Below are 20149 nucleotides of genomic sequence, written 5' to 3' on the forward strand. Positions count from 1 at the left end.
GGAATATTATTCAGGGATAAAAAGGAATGAACTACTGATACACACCACAACACAGGTGAAACATTACACTAAGTGAAGGAAGCCAGTCACAAAAGACTACATATTGTATGATTCCATTTATATAATACATCCAGCATAAGTAAATTTATAGAGACAGAAAGTATTGAATAGACTTTTGGTTGCCTAGGGCTAGCAGGTGAAGGAGAGTTGGGGGTGATAGCTAAAGGGTATGGGCTTTCTTTTTAGTGTGGTGAAATGTCCTAGAATTCATTGTGGTGATGGTTGTACAACTGTTCATATACTAAAAACTCTTCAGTTGTACTCTTTAAATGGGTGAATTGTATGGTATGAAAATTATATCTGAAACACAAATCAAAACTACAATGAGATATCACCTCAAGCCAGTCAAAATGGTTATCATCAAAAAATCCACAAACAATAAATGCTGGAGAAGGTGTGGAGAGAAGGGAACCCTCCTACACCGTTGGTGGGAATGTAAATTGGTACAGCCACTATAGAGAACAGTATGGAGGTTCCTTAAAAAACTAAAAATAGAGCTACCATATGATCCTGTAATCCCACTCCTGGGCATATATCCAGAGAATAACATGGTCCAAAAGGATACATGCACCCCAATGTTCACTGCAGCACTGTTTACAACAGCCAAGGCATGGAAGCAACTTAAATGTCCATTGACAGAGGAATGGATAAAGAAGATGTGGCACATATATACAATGGAATATTACTCAGCCATTAAAAAGAATTAAATAATGCCATTTGCAGCAACATGGACGGACCTAGAGATTGTCATACTGAGTGAAGTAAGTCAGAGAAAGAGAGAGTGGAATCTAAAAATAAATGATACAAATGAACTTACTTACAAAACACAAACAGACTCACAGACTTAGAGAATGAACTTATGGTTACCAGGGGGGGAATGGTTGGGGGAAGGGACAGTTAGGGAGTTTGGGATTGACATGTACACACTGCTATACTTAAAACGGATAACCAGCAAGGACCTACTGTATAGCATGGGGAACTCTGCTCAATATTATGTAACAACCTAAAAGGGAAAAGAGTTTGAAAAAGAATAGAAACAAGTATAACTGAATCACTTTGCTGTACACCTGAAACTATCATAGCATTGTTAATCAACTATACGCCAATATAATTAAAAGTTTAAAAAAAACTTAAAAAAAATAAAATGGAGAGGGGTAATAACCATGACTTTTGTCCTAGCTAATTGAAAACAAATGGGAATTAAAGATAAGAAAATCAAAATACCAACAACAGATTTCTGAGGAGAAGAAAAGAAAAAGAACAGGTAAATTATCAGTTACGCAGGGGGAAAAAACCTCAAAAGAAGAAATTTCCAAAAGGGGACTAAAGAAGCATAAAGGTGATTATTCTGAATTGATCCACCCATTAATGGGTTAATCAAACAGTCTACAAGACTGCAAGATGAAGTATATATTCTTCCTGACCAATAGTTACATAGACACTTTCTCTAGTTAATGACAACTGCAACAGGCAACTGGAAAATGTCACTTAGCCAGCATGCCCAGCTGGATGTTCCTTTACTTTCATGGTGAAAGCTTTGTCTATGTAGAGACTACATATTTTATCCCAGATACCTGACTGACAATAGAGGTAAGACATGCAATGTGCTTTGGAGTATGTAGCTGCCTAAATAATTTTTCTTTTTTTTTTTTTTGGTTGGTACTATGTAGATTTGGAGAGAACAGTTTGGTGAGAAAAACATTAGCGTTAAAATATATTATGATTCAGCTGCTATCTTTTTTATGAAAAAATAATTCTGCTTTTGAAGTATATTCCTTTAGGTGTGATCTGTTGTACCTATAGCATCATTAGTGGTATTTAAAAGTTTCTACACCTGACAGTGTACTTAGACAAATGCAAAGAACAATGAGCACTGATTTCTAAGGAGCTAATAAATAGTCATTTAAATCACAAATTAGCTTAATTTTAGTTTACAATAATCTAAATTTTGGAAAACTTTATTTGTATATCACAATGACATTTCTTAGCATAAATATGCTTATTTTCAGAAGCTTATAAGGATGCAATAGACATGATTCTGTTTAATATACATAACTGTGGATAGATTTAACATTGATTAAGCGCTATCTTTTAGAATTTGGATTTTTGTTTTTACTCTCCCTCTCAAGATAACTTTGAGATAGATATGTGTGAGAAATACACAGTGGATGGCAAAACAGAATGCTAGGATGTGAAGGGAAAGTTGATAAAAGTATAATTGATTCAGATATTTTTGTTGAGCAAGTAAAACCAAAGATTTTTTCCCCCCAACATCACAAACTAATTGCATTTCTTTTTGATTTCCTTGGAGACACATGTAGAATAAAATGTAATTAAAAAAGAAAACAAGAAAATTATATCTCAATAAATCTGTTTCAAAAAGCAGTTTGGTCTAATTAATACTGAAATAGTAACAGCTAACATTTATTAAGCACTACTATGTGTCAGGAAAGACTAAATTCCTTTATAAGCCAAGGAAAATCACAATAATTCTTTTAAACCATGCTAAGAAATTTGGAGTTTATATTGAGGGTAATGGGTAGCCACTGAAGGTTTTAAACATGAAAAAGAATTCCACCACAACACTGCATCTGTAATCATGAGTAGTCATCCTGCCAAGCCATGAATGCCAATAATCAAGCATAAAGTCAATATATCAATACTATTGAAAAAGTAACTTAAATTTAGTTACTTGTTAGGCAACAAAGTACATAAAGTTCAAAAGTGCTATTGCCTTCACTGCTTAGAGAACAGAAAAGAGGAACAACGGATTAAATCAAAGACATGCCGTTTGAGACCATGCCAAAAAAAAAAAAAAAGCAAATTACAAAATGTCCGTTAGGAAAAACAAGAAGATCTATGAACCAAATTTATGAGAACTAAAATCTTTTCAATCACCAAGATGTATTTTAAACTTGAATATTTTGGCTTCAATGTGATTAAAGCTAAGTACTATGGATAACCATTTGGAGGACACACACAGACTACTAAGTCATACTATAGACTAAAGTGATTTTTCAAAAGAAATAAATATTAAAATGTAAAAAAAAAGAGAGATCATAAAAACTTCTAAAATAATTTACAGATGAGTATTTAGTTATTGAGCAAGATATCAGAGGCAAAAACCATAAACTAAAATCAGTAAGCTTGACAATACACAACTTATTTATCTTAAAAAATATAATGAATGGATTTCTGCTTCCAGCCAAGATGGAGTAACAGGACTGGATTTATTATCTACCACCAGAAACAACTAAAACACTGGAAAAACATGAAATTATGGTATTTTAACACAATGGATATCAGGCAAAGAAGGACAGTGATCCCAGACAGAGGAACAGCAAACAAGGAGAGCTAAAACTGTCCCAATTTAATGTCCTGGGAGAGTTTCCAGGCCATGGCACAGAGAGTAGGGGGTGGGGAAACCCAATTAAAGCCTGGGGCACTCCAGTGATGAGGGTCCAGGGTGAACAAAATGGCTAGAGTTCTCAGGGCAGAGTACTAAATAGAAGAGAACAGCACAGAAAGAAGATATGGAGATCAGCACAGAGTTCCCATCAAGTCTTCAGCTGACTACTGATCTATGCATGTGAGAAAACTATGCCAGGCCAGGCAGGGTGGGAAAAAACCCTATATGAAAGAATTAAAGAAAACAGTACCTAGGGCTCATGAAGAGCTGTAAATAGTGCCTGTTACCACTAGCCTGAATAGCAAATCTCATAATTCATGTGGAATTGTTTAGAGTACTCACAAGAGTCTAATCTTAGTAGCAGGAAATTACCATAGACTAAGTGCTGTTCTGGATGCCTAACAAAATTTAAAAGCAGGATCTTTATGGATTAAATTATTCCAAGTAGCTTAACTGTGTCCCAGAATAAAGCTCACAAATATTTAAAGGAATTAAAAAAAATATATAATATCCAAAAAGGTAAAATTCACAATGTCTAAAAAAAAAAAATCAGCAAGTATCCCAAGAAGCAGGAAAATATGACACATAATGATGAGAAAAATCAATTGGAACCAATCCAGGACTGATATAGATGATAGTTGCTAGATTAGCAGACAAGAGCATTAAAACGCTTATTATATCTGTATTCCATATATTTAAAAAGTTAGGAAATATTGAGGAAATATCAAACACATAGAGATAGTCAAGATATAAAGAGACACAAACTGAACCTCTAGAGGTGAAAGCTACAATGTCTGAGATGAAAAATACACTGCATGGGATGAATAGCAGATGAGATTTCAGAAAAAAAGGTTTATGAACTTGAAGATATGACAGTAGAAACTATCCAAAATGAAACACACAGAGAAAAAAAATAACAAAATAATAAACAACCAAAAAAAAAGAGCATCAGTGAGCTGTGGAACAATTTCAAATGGACTAGTATATATCTAATTGGAGTCCCTGAAGAGAAGAGAGAGATGTTGAGGCAGAGAAAATATTTGAAGAAATAATAGTGAAAAAAACTTACCATTCTGATGAAAATTATAAACCACAGATCCAAGAAGGTCAATGGGGCTCAAGAACAAGAATGAGAATAAGAAAAATGGGGAAAATTACACCAAACATATCATAATAAATTGCTCAAAACATGATAAAGCAAAAATCATGAAAGCAGCCAGAGACAAAAAACACATTATATATAGAGGAACAAGGACAACAATGACAGCAGATTCTTCACTGGAGATAATACCAGTGAGAAGACAATAGAGAAACATTTTTAAAGTGCTAAGTTCAAACTAAAATTCTGTGTCCCGTAAAAAGACCTTTGAAAAACGAAGGCAGAATAGAGGGTTTTAGACATCAAAAGCTGAAAGAATTCATGACCTGACCAGCAGCTAAATGCTGGTGGTCATATAGGAAATGCTAAAGGAAATCCTTTAGACATAAGCAAAAATCATACCAGATGGAAATAGAGCTTTACAAAACATTGAAAAAGCACTGAAAATGGTTAACTATTTGGTTAAATATGTAAGATTTCCCCCCATTATTTAAACTTCTTTAAAGTATAATTCACTGTTTAAACAAAAATAACAATATAGTGTGAGTTTATAACATGTAGAAGTAAAACGTATGAGAACACGAAGTTGGGAAGGATAGAAATCGAAGCACAGTGTTGTAAAGTTATCATACTATATACAAAAAGGTATACTATCACTTGAGTATAGACAGCGGATTAATACATAAATGTGTATCCAAATATAAATACATATATGCATACATGTGTACACATGTGTCTATATACACGCTTTAAATAAAAAGACACAAGTAGGCTAAAAGGATGGAAAAAGACATAACACTAATCAAAAGAAAGCTGGGCCAGCTATATTAATATCAGGTAACGTGGATTTCAATGCAAAGATATTACAAAGATTATTTCATAATGATAAAAAGATTGGATCAATTTATCAAGAGAATATAACAATCCGAAATGCTTATACACCTAATAAAAAAAGTTTCAAAATACATGATTAAAAATTGATTTACCTGCAAGGAGAAATAGACAAATCCACAATTGTAGTTGGAGAGTTCAATATCCTTTCCTCAATAACTGATAGAACAAATAGACAGAAAATCAGTAAGGATATAGAAGACTTGAACAACACTATCAACCAATTTGATTATTGACATTGAAATATGATTAGTAACATTGATGTTTCGACCCAGAAACATCACAATACATATTCTTTTCAGGTGCACACAAAATGTTTACCAAGATAGACCATATTCTGGGCCATAAAACAAGACTCAATAAATTAAAAGGACTTACGTTATACTAAGTATATTCTCTGAACACAATGGAGTTAAATTAGAAAATCAACAGCAGACAGATAATATGAAAAAAATCCCCAAATACATGGAAACTAAATAACACAATAAAAAGTAATCCATGGGTCAAAAAATAAATCAAAAGAGAAACTAGAAAATACTTTTATCTTAATTAAAATGAAAGCAGAAGACGTCAAAATTTGTGGGATACCACTAAAGCAGTACTCATATGGAAATCTATAGCAATAAACTCCTGTTTTGGAAAAGAAGGTCTCAATCAATGACCTCAGATTCCACTATTTTTTTAAAAACTAGGAAAAAAAGAGCAAATTAAACCCAAAGTAAGGAGAGAAAGAAAATAATAAAGATTAAAGCAGAAATCAATGAAATAGAAAAAAACATAAACAAACAAAAAAATCAATGAAAGCAAAGCTGGTTCTCTGATAAAAGTAATCAAATTTATAAACCTTGCCAGACTGATCAGGAAAAAAAAATCAGAAGACATAATTACCCGTATCAGGAATGAGAGGGATAACATCACTACAGATTCTATAGATATCAGAAGGATAATCAGGGAGTATTATACTATGCAAATTGTACAACATTATGCAATTATTATTCAACAACTTAGATGAAGTGGATAAATTCTCTGAAAGACACAAATCAACAAAGTTTACGCCAGAAGAAACAGATACCCTCAATACCTCTGTATCTATTAAAGTAATTGAATTTGTAATTTAAAATCTTCCCACAAAGAAAACTCCAGAATCAAATGGCTTAATTGGTGAATTCAACGGAACATCTAAGAAAGATACAATATTAATTTTACACATCTCTTTCAGAAAATGGAAAAGGAGACATACTTTCTAGGATTAATTCTATGAGGCTTGTATTACCCTGACACCAAAGCCAGACAAAAACATTACAAGAAAGAAAGCAACAGAGTAAAATTCTTTAAGACTACAGATACAAATATTCACAACAAAATTATAGCAAATATAGTTCAGTAATATATAAAATAAATAATACATCATGACTAGGTGGAATTTATTACAGGAATGCAAGGTTGGTTTAACAACTCAAAAATCAATGTAATTCACCATATCAACAAATTGATAAAAAGCCAAATGATCATCTCTAAAGATACAGAAAAAGCATATGACAAAATCCGAAATTCATTCCTGATAAAAACTCTTGAGCCAACTAGGAATATAAGGTAACATCCCCAACCTAATAAAGGAAATCTATGAAACATTTACAGCTAGTGTCAAATATAATGGTGAAAGACCAACTGCTTTCCTCCTACGGTCAGGAACAAGGCAAGGACGTCTGCTCTCAACACTTCTATTCAACATTGTGCTGGATGTTCTATAAGTGCAACAAGGTAAGAAAAAAGAAGTAAAAAGTAGCAAGATTGGAAAGGAATAAGTTAGACTTTTACTGACAAACAACATAATCACCTGTGTAGAAAATTCAATGGAACTAATATGTGAGTTTATCAAAGTTGCAGAATACAAGATCAATATATAAAGCTCAATTATATTTCTATACATGAACAAATGGATATCTAAACTTTTAAATATCACTTATAATAGCATCAAAAAAATGAAATACTTAGGGATAAATCTGACAAAGGATCTGTAAGACTTGTACACTGAAAACTACAAAATAATAATGAAAGGAAGTAAAGACATAATGAAAAGTTATACTGTGGTTATAGGTCAGAAGACTCAATATTGAGTATTTTTTAGAAAGAGAAATTGAGAAGCTGATTCTCAAATTCATATGAAAATGCAATGGATCTAAAACAACCAAAACGACTTTGAAAAAGGAAGACAAAATTGGAGGGCTAACATAACCTGATTGCAAGATTTATCATAAGATTACAGTTATCAAGACGCTGTGATACTGGTGTGTATGTGTGTGTATGTGTATATATATATTTGTGTGTATATATATACACACAAATAAATCAATGCAACAAAACAGGAAGTACAGAAATAGACCCACACATTTATGGACAACTGAATTTTGATAAAGGCACAAAGGCAATTCAGTGGAGAACATCTTCCACTAATGGTGCCATAACAACTGCATATGTATATCTTTGATTCATATTGACACCATACACAAAAATTAACTCCAAATGGATTATAGAACTAAATGTAAAACATACAACTAAAAAAACTGTGAAGAAAACACAAGAGAAAATCTTTGTGACCTTGGGTTAGGCAAGAATTTCTTAGATTTAAAAACCAAAGCACACTCCACAAAGGAAAAAAAGGTTAAATTAGAATAAAAACATACTCTTTTTGAAAGACCCTGTTAAGAGAATGAAAAGATAAGCCACAGTAGAAGATCTCTGCAAAACATATATCTCACAATGGATTTGCATTCATAAAATATAAAGAATCCTCAAAACTCAATTAAAAGAACATGAACAACCCAATTTTAAAAATGAGAAAAACATTAGAACACACACTTCACCAAGAAAGATAAATGGATGGCAACTAAACCAAAAAAAAAAAGATGCTTAACATCACTATTCATTAGGGAGATACAAATTAAGATCCCAAAGAGATACTACTACAAACCTATTAGAATGGCTGACATTAAAAAGACAGACCATACCAGGTGTTGGCAAGGATTTGAAGTAACTGGATCTCTCAGACACTGCTGGTGGGATGTAAAAATGGTACAAACACTTTGGAAAACTATTTGGCAGTTTCCTAAAAAGTGAAACATACATCTACCATATGACATAGCCATTCCACTCCTAGGTATTCAACCAAAATGAAAGCAAACGTCCATACAAAGCACTGTACACAAAAGTTAATGGCAGCTTTATTTTTAATAGTCAAAACTGGAAATAATCCAAACATCCATCAACAGATGAATGGATAAACAATCTGTGGTACTTGCAGACAACGGAATGCAACTCAGAAATAAAATGAACTATTGATACATGCTACAACATGGATGAATCTCAAAATAATTATGCTGAGTAAAATAAGCCAGAACAAAAAAAGAGAACATATCAATACTTTATGATTTCATTTATATACAGTTCTGGAAAATGCAAATTAACCTAGAGTGATAGCATATCAGTGGTTGCCTAGGGAAAGGGCTGGGGAGAGAAGAGGTTAGGGAGGTATTGAAAAAGGATATGAAGAAGCTTTTGGGAGTGACGGATATGTTTACTAACTTCATCATGATGATGGATACATACACACACACGTTAAAATGTTATGTTACTTAAATATGTTCAGATTATTGTATGTCAATTAATAATTATTGCTTTAAAAAGTTGCAATAAACAAAATTGAAAGGCAAGTAAAGTGGGGATGGTTCTTGCAAAATATGTGCCAGTGAAGTTATTCTTAATATCAGAGAGGTGAACATATACATATACATACACCAACCCACACACTCAAAGGACACAAATAGGAAATTAAAAAAGAAAAAAGCAGTGTCTATTAATGACATGAAACATATATAATTTCACTAATAATCAAAGAAATAAAAAGTAAAATAGTAAGACACCTCATTTCACCCACCAAATTGATAAAGTAATAGAGAAAAGGTACATTTTTTTGGTGAGGGCATAAGGAAACAGTCACCTTTATACACTCCTGGAAGAATAAAATGGGAACATTCTCTGACCAAGTATTATCCTTCTACAGGGAGTTTCTACAAGGCAGTTTCTACTTGTTTTATTTTGATTTATTTTAGTAAAAGAGGCAGGGTGTAAGGTAGAGCATAGGAGGGATGCAACAGTGAAGATGGGAAACAAGGTTTCTTTCACCTACAAATTTGGATTTCTTTGCAGACTTGTGTTTTATCTGAAGTAGGTGTTGGGATTTCAGGTTATTTTTTATTTCCTTCTTTTTGTTTATTTCTATTTTCTAAATGTTCTGCAAAGCCTATTACTTCTGTAATTAGAGGAAAAGTGATATGAAAAAATTTTATCTCAAAGTCTAATTATAAATCACTATAACAGAAAATGGTAATATGTATTTCCAGAAAATAATTTGATAATAGGAATAAAATAACTTTAGCCAGGCAATTCTCCATATTTTAAGCTATAACTGAAAATAACGAAAATCTATAAGGAAATAATTTGAAACTAAAAAATTTTTATAAAAGAATATTTTATCCTAATTTTATTAATTCCTTTTAATTTTTCTCACAAACATAATAAAAATTCCTCATAGAAAAACCAGAAAACACAATCTGTTCCCATTTTATGGGAGAAAGCTAAATCATGGATTTATGGACAATACCTTTTCGTGTACGGCACAAAATATACTGTATTGCTCAGACTCATTTTAGCAGCAATCTTTTTTTTTCTCTTTTATAACTTCAGTCTTTTGTATTTATGGTGCACCTATGAAAAAAGAAGAATAAAATACGTAATTATAGGGGCAAAATTCAAGAAGCAATAATCGATAACATGATAGTTTTAAATATTTACAAATGTAACATTCAAAGTTAAAATTTTATCTTCATCAGTTTGTGGATGACAAATGTAAAAGGTAGGATTTTCACAACAAAGACACAAGCTACTGTCTCACAAACAATATCAGGGTAACAAATGTGTCGTTAGATTTCAGAATCTATACTGAGGCTTCCACTGGTCTGTTTGAGTCCAAGGAAACTCAATAGAGGCTATGAGTAGACAGGACTAATCTGACAGCATGTGGTGATGCGACTGATTCTCTGTCAGTAAGGCTTATATTTTGAATTGCTTTTCCAATAAGCATGATGATTTATATTGACTCATCTATCTTCCCTTTCCTGGTCTCTCTATAACCAATCTTTCAGATTTTGGGGTAGTGATAATTCTTTATTATCTATTAAAGAAGTACATGCTCAATGTGGAAAATATAAGAAATATACACCATTATGAAAAAAAATCCTTAATCCTACCTAGGACAAACTTCATTAGCAACTGGGATAGTTTTCTCCATGAACACATTTACTTCTTGAAGCACATATTTATTTTGTTATACAGCTGAAATCACATTGTACATATAATTCCACAGTCAACCTCTTTTATCTAACTCTAGATTGTACGTATTTTGCCATGTTATCAAACATTATTCACAAAGATCATTTAAGGGCTGCTCAATGTTTATCGTATGGAAGAGCCACAATTCATTCACAACAGTTTCTCCACAATTTGAAACCAAGGCTGTTATTCAACCCTCTGTTTGTTGAACTACTAAAAATTATTGTTTTGAAGACCTTTGCGCTTATTATCTATGCACTTAACATTTAGGGCTTTTTTGGAATGGATTTCTAGAAGTAGAACTACTGGGTCAAAGAATACAACAATTTAAAATTTATGCATATTGAAATGATCTTTGGATGCTTGACTAGCTTTGGAGATGAAATCCTTACAAGAGGGAAAAAACTATACATTAAAAAAAAAGGCACTGACCTCCATTTTCACATTTTTCCTGTAGAGGATATCCCAATCTCTTCTCACGTCTATACTTACAAACTAATCTTTTTCATTATTTTGTTATTCCCTCTGATTCTATGGCTGTGGAATGTTTTAGATTAACTGGTAGCTAAAACTTGCCTGAATTCAGCATCACATTTTACCTAACCATCAACCAATCAATAACTACAATGTCTGCATGTATGTCCTGCTAATCTAGTCTGACTATAGCTTCAAGGAACTAAAACATTCCTTATTATATGAACACTAGTTGCGAAATTTCTGAGAAAGTAGTTTTAAATAAGGCATTTACTAACAGCCTCATGTCCTGACTAGTTCGAAATGCAGGAGGTGCTCACTCCTAGAAAATATTTTTCTAATGCTATGGACACACATGCCTAGTATTTTTCTTCTCTCTAAATACTTATTCGTTTTTACATAATTTTTCTTAAAATGGGTACTCTCTCCATCTGCAGTTGCATGGCTCTATAAATGTTTTAAAATAAACTCTCTAAGACGCCTAGGAATTCAACTTTCTTGATTTTATCATTTTCCCCCCTGCTAGAATACTGCACATGGTATTGAAGCTGAAAACCATATTCCTAAAGTTTATCCATTACACCTAAAAGATGTTCACAGTTTTGTCCCATTTAACCACCTTCCTTCTTTTTTTATAAATGTCTCTTGGATTCCATGAAACTGTCTTCTCCTGTTTTTCCACATTATTCCTCCTATAGCCCCTCTTCTCTCTGAGCTCTAAATCAGTGTGTTCCTCCAGGTATTTGTCCAAAGCCCTCTGTGTGATGCAAGCTGCTATCCTAATTTCTGTCCACTTTAATAGTTTCAAGTAACACTTTGTCACTAGACAGTTCTGGCCTCCAGTCTAAATCCCAGTCCCATTCTTTCAACTATCTGTTTGGCTTCTCCCCTAAATGTCTCACATGTACCTCACAATAACTTTGACTCTTCCCTTCTCCTTGTCCTTAACATTCAACTAAATCACAAGTGTGCTTCAAATATTTCTTTTTATCTGTTCTTCACTTTTCCTTTCTGTTAGCATTTGTTATCTCTTTCCTCTTTTTCTGCTCTTTCAGCCTCTCGTCTAAATTTTCTGTAATTCATCTTTAAAACACTATTATCACAATCACCTTCCTGAAGCACAGTTGAGATAATATCACAGCTCTGCTCAAAATCCTTCCATGTTCCCATACTGCCTACAGGATTAAGGTTAACTTGACCTAACTAACATTCAAAGCTGTCCTCAAACCACTACCCCAACCTAAATTCTTAAACTCTATAATCAGGAAAAAATGAATTACTACAGTTGCATTTTCATACCTTTGTCTTTGCTTATGCTACACCTCTACCCAGATATCCATATCCAACTACTCTCACAGTCCAGCTAAATGTCACCCCTCCTATAAGACCGACCATTTTCTCCCTTTGCTTCAGTTTTAAATACTCATATATATTAGTACTCTAACTGGATGACAAGTGCTTCTTCAGAGGATACACGTCTAAATCTAAGTTTTGATTAATCATTATATTTCCATGGCATCTTTAAAAAATTTTTTGAGATACAATTCACGTACGATTCACCCATTTAAAGTGTACAATGGTTTTTAGTATATTCAAGTATGTGTAAGCATCACCACAGTCAATTTTACAACATTTTCATCACCACAAAAAGAAGTCCCATTTCCTTTAGCTATCAACTCCTCCCACCCTGATCCCTCCATTCCTTAGCAACCACTAATCTGTCTCTATAGATTTCCCTGTTCTGAACATTTCATTTGAATGGAATCATATAATATGAGGTTTTCTGTGACTGGCTTCTTTCCCTAGCATAATGTTTTTAAGGTTCACCCATGTTGTAGCATGAATCAATATTTCTTTCTATTGACGAATAGAAATCCACTGTATAGATATACCACACTTTGTTTATCCACTTATAAGCTGATGTATATTTGGGTTGTTTCCACTTTTTGGCTATTATGTATAATGCTGTTATAATCACTTGTGTACACATACATTTAGTTTCTATTAACTATATTCCTAGGAGTGAAATTGCTGGGTCCTGTGGCATCTTTATATAACACATAGTCCATAAAAATCTGCTGAAATCTCCTTCCCTTTTCCACCCAAATCTTAACACTAAAAATGATCTTTAAATTCATCCTTCCCTCAAAAGCTGAACAAGGACGTTTTTCCTTCCAATAGGACAGCATTTTAAGAATTAACTGAAGATGAAGTGATATGCATGAAATTACTTTTTCCCTCTTCCTTGACCTCCTGCAACCTCAGGTGTTACATTTATAGTGAGAACTCAGAACTGTGCCAAGAATGTAGAATTTCAGGTCTTAGGCTCTTGGGCCAACTGAACAATCCAGCTAGCTTAGATGCAAAGATTGCATCAGAGATGTGAAACTGAAATAATTTTCTTCATGCTTTATTCTAAGAAATGGAAATCCTCCAAGAATGATAGTCAAGTAAATTATTTTTCACAGACATTCTAACTTAATATACACTTGATAGAGAGTAGAAATATAAATATTTTTCCTTTTCTCAGAAACTTTCAAGAAAGATGATTCAGTGAAGATCTTAGTTGCCTTTCAACGTTGTAGTCACACTTCTGCAACAATAAACTTGGAGCCAACTAGATTGAAAATCCACAATATTTTAGCATTAAGAAAGGGAGTAAGATTAAGAATGTTTCATATAGGTTATCACTTATATGTGGAATCTAAAATATGACACAAATGAACTTATCTACGAAACAGAAACAGACTCACAAACATAGAGAACAGACTTGTGGTTGCCAAGTGGGATGGGGAGTGGGGAAGGGATGGATTGGGAGTTTGGGATTAGCAGATACAAACTATTATACTTAGAATGGATAAACAACAAAATCCTACCATATAGCACAGGGAACTACATTCAATAACCTGTGATAAGCCATAATGGAAAAGAATATGAAAAAGAATGTATATATATGTATAACTGAATCACTTTTCTGTACAGCAGAAATTAACACAACATTGTAAATTAACTATACTTCAATTAAAAAAATTAAAAAAAGAATGTTTCACATTGGAAAGAATTATAAAGATCAGACATATCAATTCTTTTTTTTTTTAACTCAATCTCAGAAAAGTTAAGTGTCAAATCATACTTATGCAGTACTGTTATCCCAAATTAAAACTCCTTCTAATTTCTCACTTCAGAAAACTTTTTTCTGAATCAAGCTGCCTAAGTCAGACTTCAGAACACCAAAAAGTTTCCTATTTTGCTATATTTTGGAGGTTAATAAGAGAAGTTTAATTTAATAAGATTGAACTTCTCTGTCTTTATTTCTCCAAATAATACTTGAATATATAGTGGTGGGTTCAGTTCTTATGGAGACTGAAGCATCGACAAATCTGGGGATCTCTTTAAGAATAAAAATTTTACAAAATTTCCACACAAGAATAGGTATAGGGCCTTAGAAGGGGCTGGTGTAAATAAGGGGCTCTGAAATGTAAGATTCACAGTAAATGTGCCTGTGTAAATTCCTATTATTGCATTCATTATCTTGCTCCAAGAAGGTATACAGAGGCAGGCAAAATCTTCATGTTACAGCAGTGAAAAACAGAGTAGAAATAGGTGATTGGACCTTTTCAAAGTCAGGACCAGTCTGGTGTTTTCCCTCCCCTGTTCATATAATACAACCTCCCAATACAGACTTAAAGAAAACTATCTTTAAAGAAATAAACAGAAAACTTATTTTGGACAGTTGTTACCACTGTCTGCCACTAATACCTAACTATTATTCTGAGGTAAGAAACCATTTTTATGGTACTTTCACTGTGAAAGTAAAACTAGATGACAGGTGTTTCTTATGCCAAATGATCACATAGCCCATCACGACAGAATCTGAGAACTGGAAAGGGACCTCTGTGATCATCTAATTTCTACTTAAGCAAATAATGCAGAAGTATCTGGGACACTGATTATCATAATAACGATAACTTGTAGACTACTTTTGGGTCGCCATTTAAGACTATGTGTGCTTAAAAAGTAAAAATATCAATTTTTTTGGTTTCTTAAAGAGTATTAGTTTCTCCCTCCCTTAAAAAAAGATGTTTAGGTTAGAGAGACAAATGGGAGAGCTCCTTTGGATTTCTTAAATTTAACACTGAAAGTTTTTGTTCTCTCTGATAGTTTTGTATGTGGTTAGCAACTTGAAATCAATTATGCATTCATTTTGGGGAAAACGGTACTTTACACGGGTCTTAAAATTAAGACCAGTACAAAAATGGTGTCTATGTCTACATAAATTCTGAACTATTCTAATAGATTTAACTGGTCTTTTGAAGTCTTCATTTTGCACAACTTAATCATATGTGTGGTATGAAAATTATAATATTTGTAATACACAATAATAATTTACTCTTTAATACAGGGTTCCTCAAACTTGATTAATATTCAGATCCCTTATAGAAAAATTCTCACAGATTCCTAACATTTTCTTAAATTATTTTTAGTCATTCATTTATTCATGTGTTCATTCATTCAGCAAATACTTATTAAGTGCTTAATATGTGTCTAGTACTGAACAAGGCTTTAAGTTCTTTCCTACTCTCATAGAACTTATATTCTAGTGGAGAGAGACACATAAATATTGATATGTCAGGTACTAATAAATATCATAAAGAAAAATAAGATAAAGTAGCGTCAGTGGTCGGGATAAGCCACCGAACTCTTTGGTCATAAGGCAGTCATCCAGATGATCCACTATAGCTTATTATTTAGGAGACAATCATCAAAATGAAAATATAACATTTAAAAATCTCATGGAGAATTCTTGACCTATTTTCATGTCTTCAAATTCCTAGGAGTCTGTGAATTTACTTGAAAACACTCTAGAATGGAGTCATATCTTACCTAAGGTGGTTGGGCACAAAGGTGGACACTTAAGGCCAAAACTGCATACAGTTCAAATTATCCTTGAAAATCCCACTATACACGGTTTTGTTTATACAAGCCTTTAAAGTAATTCTCACGCACCACTGAGTTAGTCTAAAGGAAGAAAGTCTACCTATAAAAGGAATTCTTAACCTTTTTTGTGACATTGATCACAGGCAGTACACAGCCTATGACACCTTCTCAGAATAATGTTTTATTTATTTGTTTATTTTTGGCTGCAACACGCGGCATGCGGGATCTTAGTTCCCTGACTACGGATCTAACCCCTGCCCTCTGCAGTGGAAGTGTGGAGTCTTAACTACTGGACCACCAGGGAAGTCCCTCAGAATAATGCTTTAAATGAAAAAAATTAACCACTTAGAATTACAAAGGAAAGGAAACCAATCATACTGAAATAGTTACCAAAATATTAAAAAACAGATTTGTGATATATATGTGCCATTTTTTTCCTTTCTTTGCTGTGCCGCGTGTCTTGTGGGATCCTAGTTCCCTGACGAGGGATCCAACCAGGACGCTGGGCAGTGAAAGCGCTAAGCCCTAACCACTGGACCTCCAGGGAATTCCCTATGTGCTTCTTTATTAATTCATTTAGTAATGAGAGTTAGTAGGAAGTCTAATAACCCCAATAATTTCAAAGAGTGGTGAACTTAATATTTTGAGATTTCTGTAACTGTAATGTGTTATAAAATATCTGGGATTTCTTTTGGTGATTGGTGACAAAAATCTCAGATATTGCTAATACTTGTGTGGCTTGTTGCCAACATTTGTAAATTACAGGAAATGCTAAATTTCAGTTAGAGGTTAGTAAAAACAAAAACTTCAAGTTTTCTGATAGATTCCTTGATCTGCAGAAATCTGGATGTTCAAATCATTCTCTCTTCAAGATAACCAGTATAAATGAGGAATTCTGAAGAATTCTAAAGAGAGCCTTCTTATCTGCAGAGTTTACTCCATTCTGTTTTCTATCAAGCCTCTATAATTTCTCTTAATAGAAAGTAATAGAATGCTGTGAGCATTAAATGAGATAACATATGCCAGGTACGTAGTAGGTACGGAAAAAAGGTTTGCTAGATGTGAACGTAATTCTTACTTGAAAAAAAATCCATATAACATGCAGTTATTTGAAAAGTTGCAGAGAATAATTTGGCATTTCCCACAGTGATTCCACTGAACAGCTATCACTCCTTTGCCTTTTGGCATTGGCAGCCCCATTACTATAGCATTGCATCTAGCCTTGTGGGAGTTAGTTGAAATGCATGTATGCTGCTGCTCTACTGTAAGTACTAAAGATAACAGCCTCTGTCAGGGTTTTTGGTTGCAAATGACAGAAACCAACTCTGGCTAACTTAGAAAAGAAACTTATTTATAGGTCTGATACTGTGACTTATAGTAAGAAATATATATTTGGTCTTCATCTGGTACAGACGTCCTAAAACCCTTAGAATTTTCTAAGAGCAATAAAGGTGAAAGGAGTGTCTTTTGTTATTCATGACAACTCCCTACCAACCACACCTGAGTTTACATGGTGACTTTTAGAAAGCCCCTGAGGATAGGTGTTGGTAACCAGAGGAACCAAACCTGATTAAATGGCTGGAATTTTCAGCCCCAACCCCTGACCTCAGGATGTAGAGTTCAATCACCAGGGACCAAAGATTTAATTAGTCATGCCTACATAATGAAGCTTCCATAAAACCCTAAAAGGATGGGGTCTGGAGAGCTTGTGGGTTGGTGAACCATCCACATGCCCTGAGGGTGGCACACCCTAGTTCTGTCTTCATGGGGACAGAAGCTCCGGTGCTTGGGACCCTTCCAGACCTCACCCTATGTACCTCTTCATCTGGTTGTTTATCTGTATCCTTTATAATATCCTTTATAATAAACAGGTAAATGTAAGTAAATGTGTCTCTGAGCTCTGTGAGCCACTCTAGCAAAACCCCCTCCACAAATTCGAGGAAGGCTTGTAGGAACCTCTGATCTACAGCTGGTTGGTCAGAAGCACAGGTAACAACTTGGACTTGCAACAAGCATCTGAAGTTTGGGGTGGGGGAGCGGCTGCGGGCAGCCTGTGAGACTGTGCCCTTGCCCTGTGGGATCTGATGCTATCTCCAGGCAGACAGTGTCAGAATTCAGTTAAAACCTTGATGCTGTTAGAAAACACCCATCAGAATAGGCTGTCTCACAGAACAAACCAGAAAGCTTAGAAAATGGACAGGATCCTAGAAGGGCAAAGCCATAATCAAGATCATGCCACAGTAATTGTCTGCTGATGCCACTGCCACTTGTTTCTGTTCTCCTAGACTGCCACAAATTGTCTCTGTTGTGCCCTAAGCTCTCAAGATTCAAAGTCCTGGGTGGGAGCATCTGATTGACCAAAATCACATGTCCATAGGCCAGCTGCCAGGCAACCAAGAAATGAATATTCTACTTGTGCTTCTTCCGTATCCATAGAAGAAGGAGGACCATTGCCTCCCTCCTGTATCCAAAATAGGATAATGTTCAAGTGATGGGCAACCCATACTATATATTATATATATACTGTATATATTTACTAATTAATGATTAAGAGCCATATCATAGCTCGGAGGATAAGAGACAAACTGCAGCATTCCAGTTTCTCATTCTGTCTCCTTACTTAATTCCCTCTAACCTGAGTAAGTTCTATTTGTTTAAGCTTTTTCTACATCTACAAAATATTACTCTTCTCATGAGTTTAATAAAAGGTATAATGACCCTGAAGCAGTGTTCAACTATTCATTCATTCATTTACTCATTCAACACTTACTGGATACCTGCTGTGCTTAAGACATCATGCTAGGTGTTGAAAAATATATAATACTGATATGTGTTCACCAGAAACTAATTATCTAGAACCAGTGCATGTTGCAAGTACTACAGAAGTTCCAAAGAGGGAGAGAGAACTTCTAACTCTCTAAGGAGTTGGGGGGTGGGAATGGGCAGGTGATTGATGGCTTCATGGTAGAAACAGCATTTGGATTGCTCTGTAAAGAACAGGGAGAAATTTTATAGGAAATGGTGTGAGCAAATGATTGGAGTTTGCAGCATGTAATGGCAAGTAACTTAAGTGGTTGTTCTGCAGATCTGGGATGGGATCCTTTGGAAACAAAGCTGGACGAGTCTAATGGGTCTAGATTATCCAGGAGTTTGAATACCATGCAAAGGATTTTAAGTTTTTAAACTGTAAATGATGAAATCATTTAATATTAGAATCAGGCTTCAAGAATAATACTCTAGGGGCTTCCCTGGTGGCGCAGTGGTTAAGAATCCGCCTGCCAATTCAGGGGACGCGGGTTCGAGCCCTGGTCCGGGAAGATCCCACATGCCACGGAGCAACTAAGCCCATGCACCACAACTACTGAGCCTACGCTCTAGAGCCCACAAGCCACAACTACTGAGCCCGCGTGCCACATCTATTGAAGCCCACGCGCCTAGAGCCCGTGCTCTGCAACAAGAGAAGCCATGACAATGAGAAGCTCCCGCACCGCAACGAAGAGTAGTCCCCCTCACCGCAATTAGAGAAAGCCTGCGTGCAGCAACGAAGACCCAATGCAGCCAAAAATGAAAATAAATAAATTTATATTAAAAAAAAAGAATAATACTCTATTTGTTTGGCAGTAATATACAGGTTAGAATGGAAACATTTTATTTAAAAACATTATGCACACATCATAGAAAAAAAGAATTGGAAGAATACAGACCAAAATGTTAATAGTGATTATCTTTGGGTATTGGGAATATAGGCATTTTGTTTTCTTTTTACCTTTCTGCATTTTATATATTTTCTCCATTGAATACATATTACTTTGTAACAGAAAAAGTAAGCTAAAAATATTTTTAAAAGAATGAATTGGAATAGGAGACTAGAGCAGGAAGGTCAAGTTAGG

The 20149-nt window shown here is 34.2% G+C and overlaps 1 protein-coding gene across 4 annotated transcripts in view; it reads right to left on the reverse strand.

Annotated features, from left to right (window-relative positions):
* Nucleotides 1–20149, reverse strand: part of TAOK3 (TAO kinase 3) — a 182109-nt gene that overhangs the window by 80890 nt on the left and 81070 nt on the right. For 3 of the 4 annotated variants that reach the window (XM_082355888.1, XM_082355885.1, XM_082355887.1), the window contains exons 2-3: nucleotides 10120–10223; nucleotides 5555–5618 (exon numbers count right to left, since the gene is read on the reverse strand). The gene's annotated coding sequence lies outside the window, so the exon portion shown is untranslated. The remainder of the gene's footprint in view (nucleotides 1–5554; nucleotides 5619–10119; nucleotides 10224–20149) is intronic. The other variant, XM_082355886.1, reaches the window with a different exon arrangement.

Source organism: Balaenoptera borealis, assembly GCF_965194805.1.
Source record: "Balaenoptera borealis genome assembly, chromosome: 14".
NCBI lineage: Eukaryota > Metazoa > Chordata > Mammalia > Artiodactyla > Balaenopteridae > Balaenoptera > Balaenoptera borealis.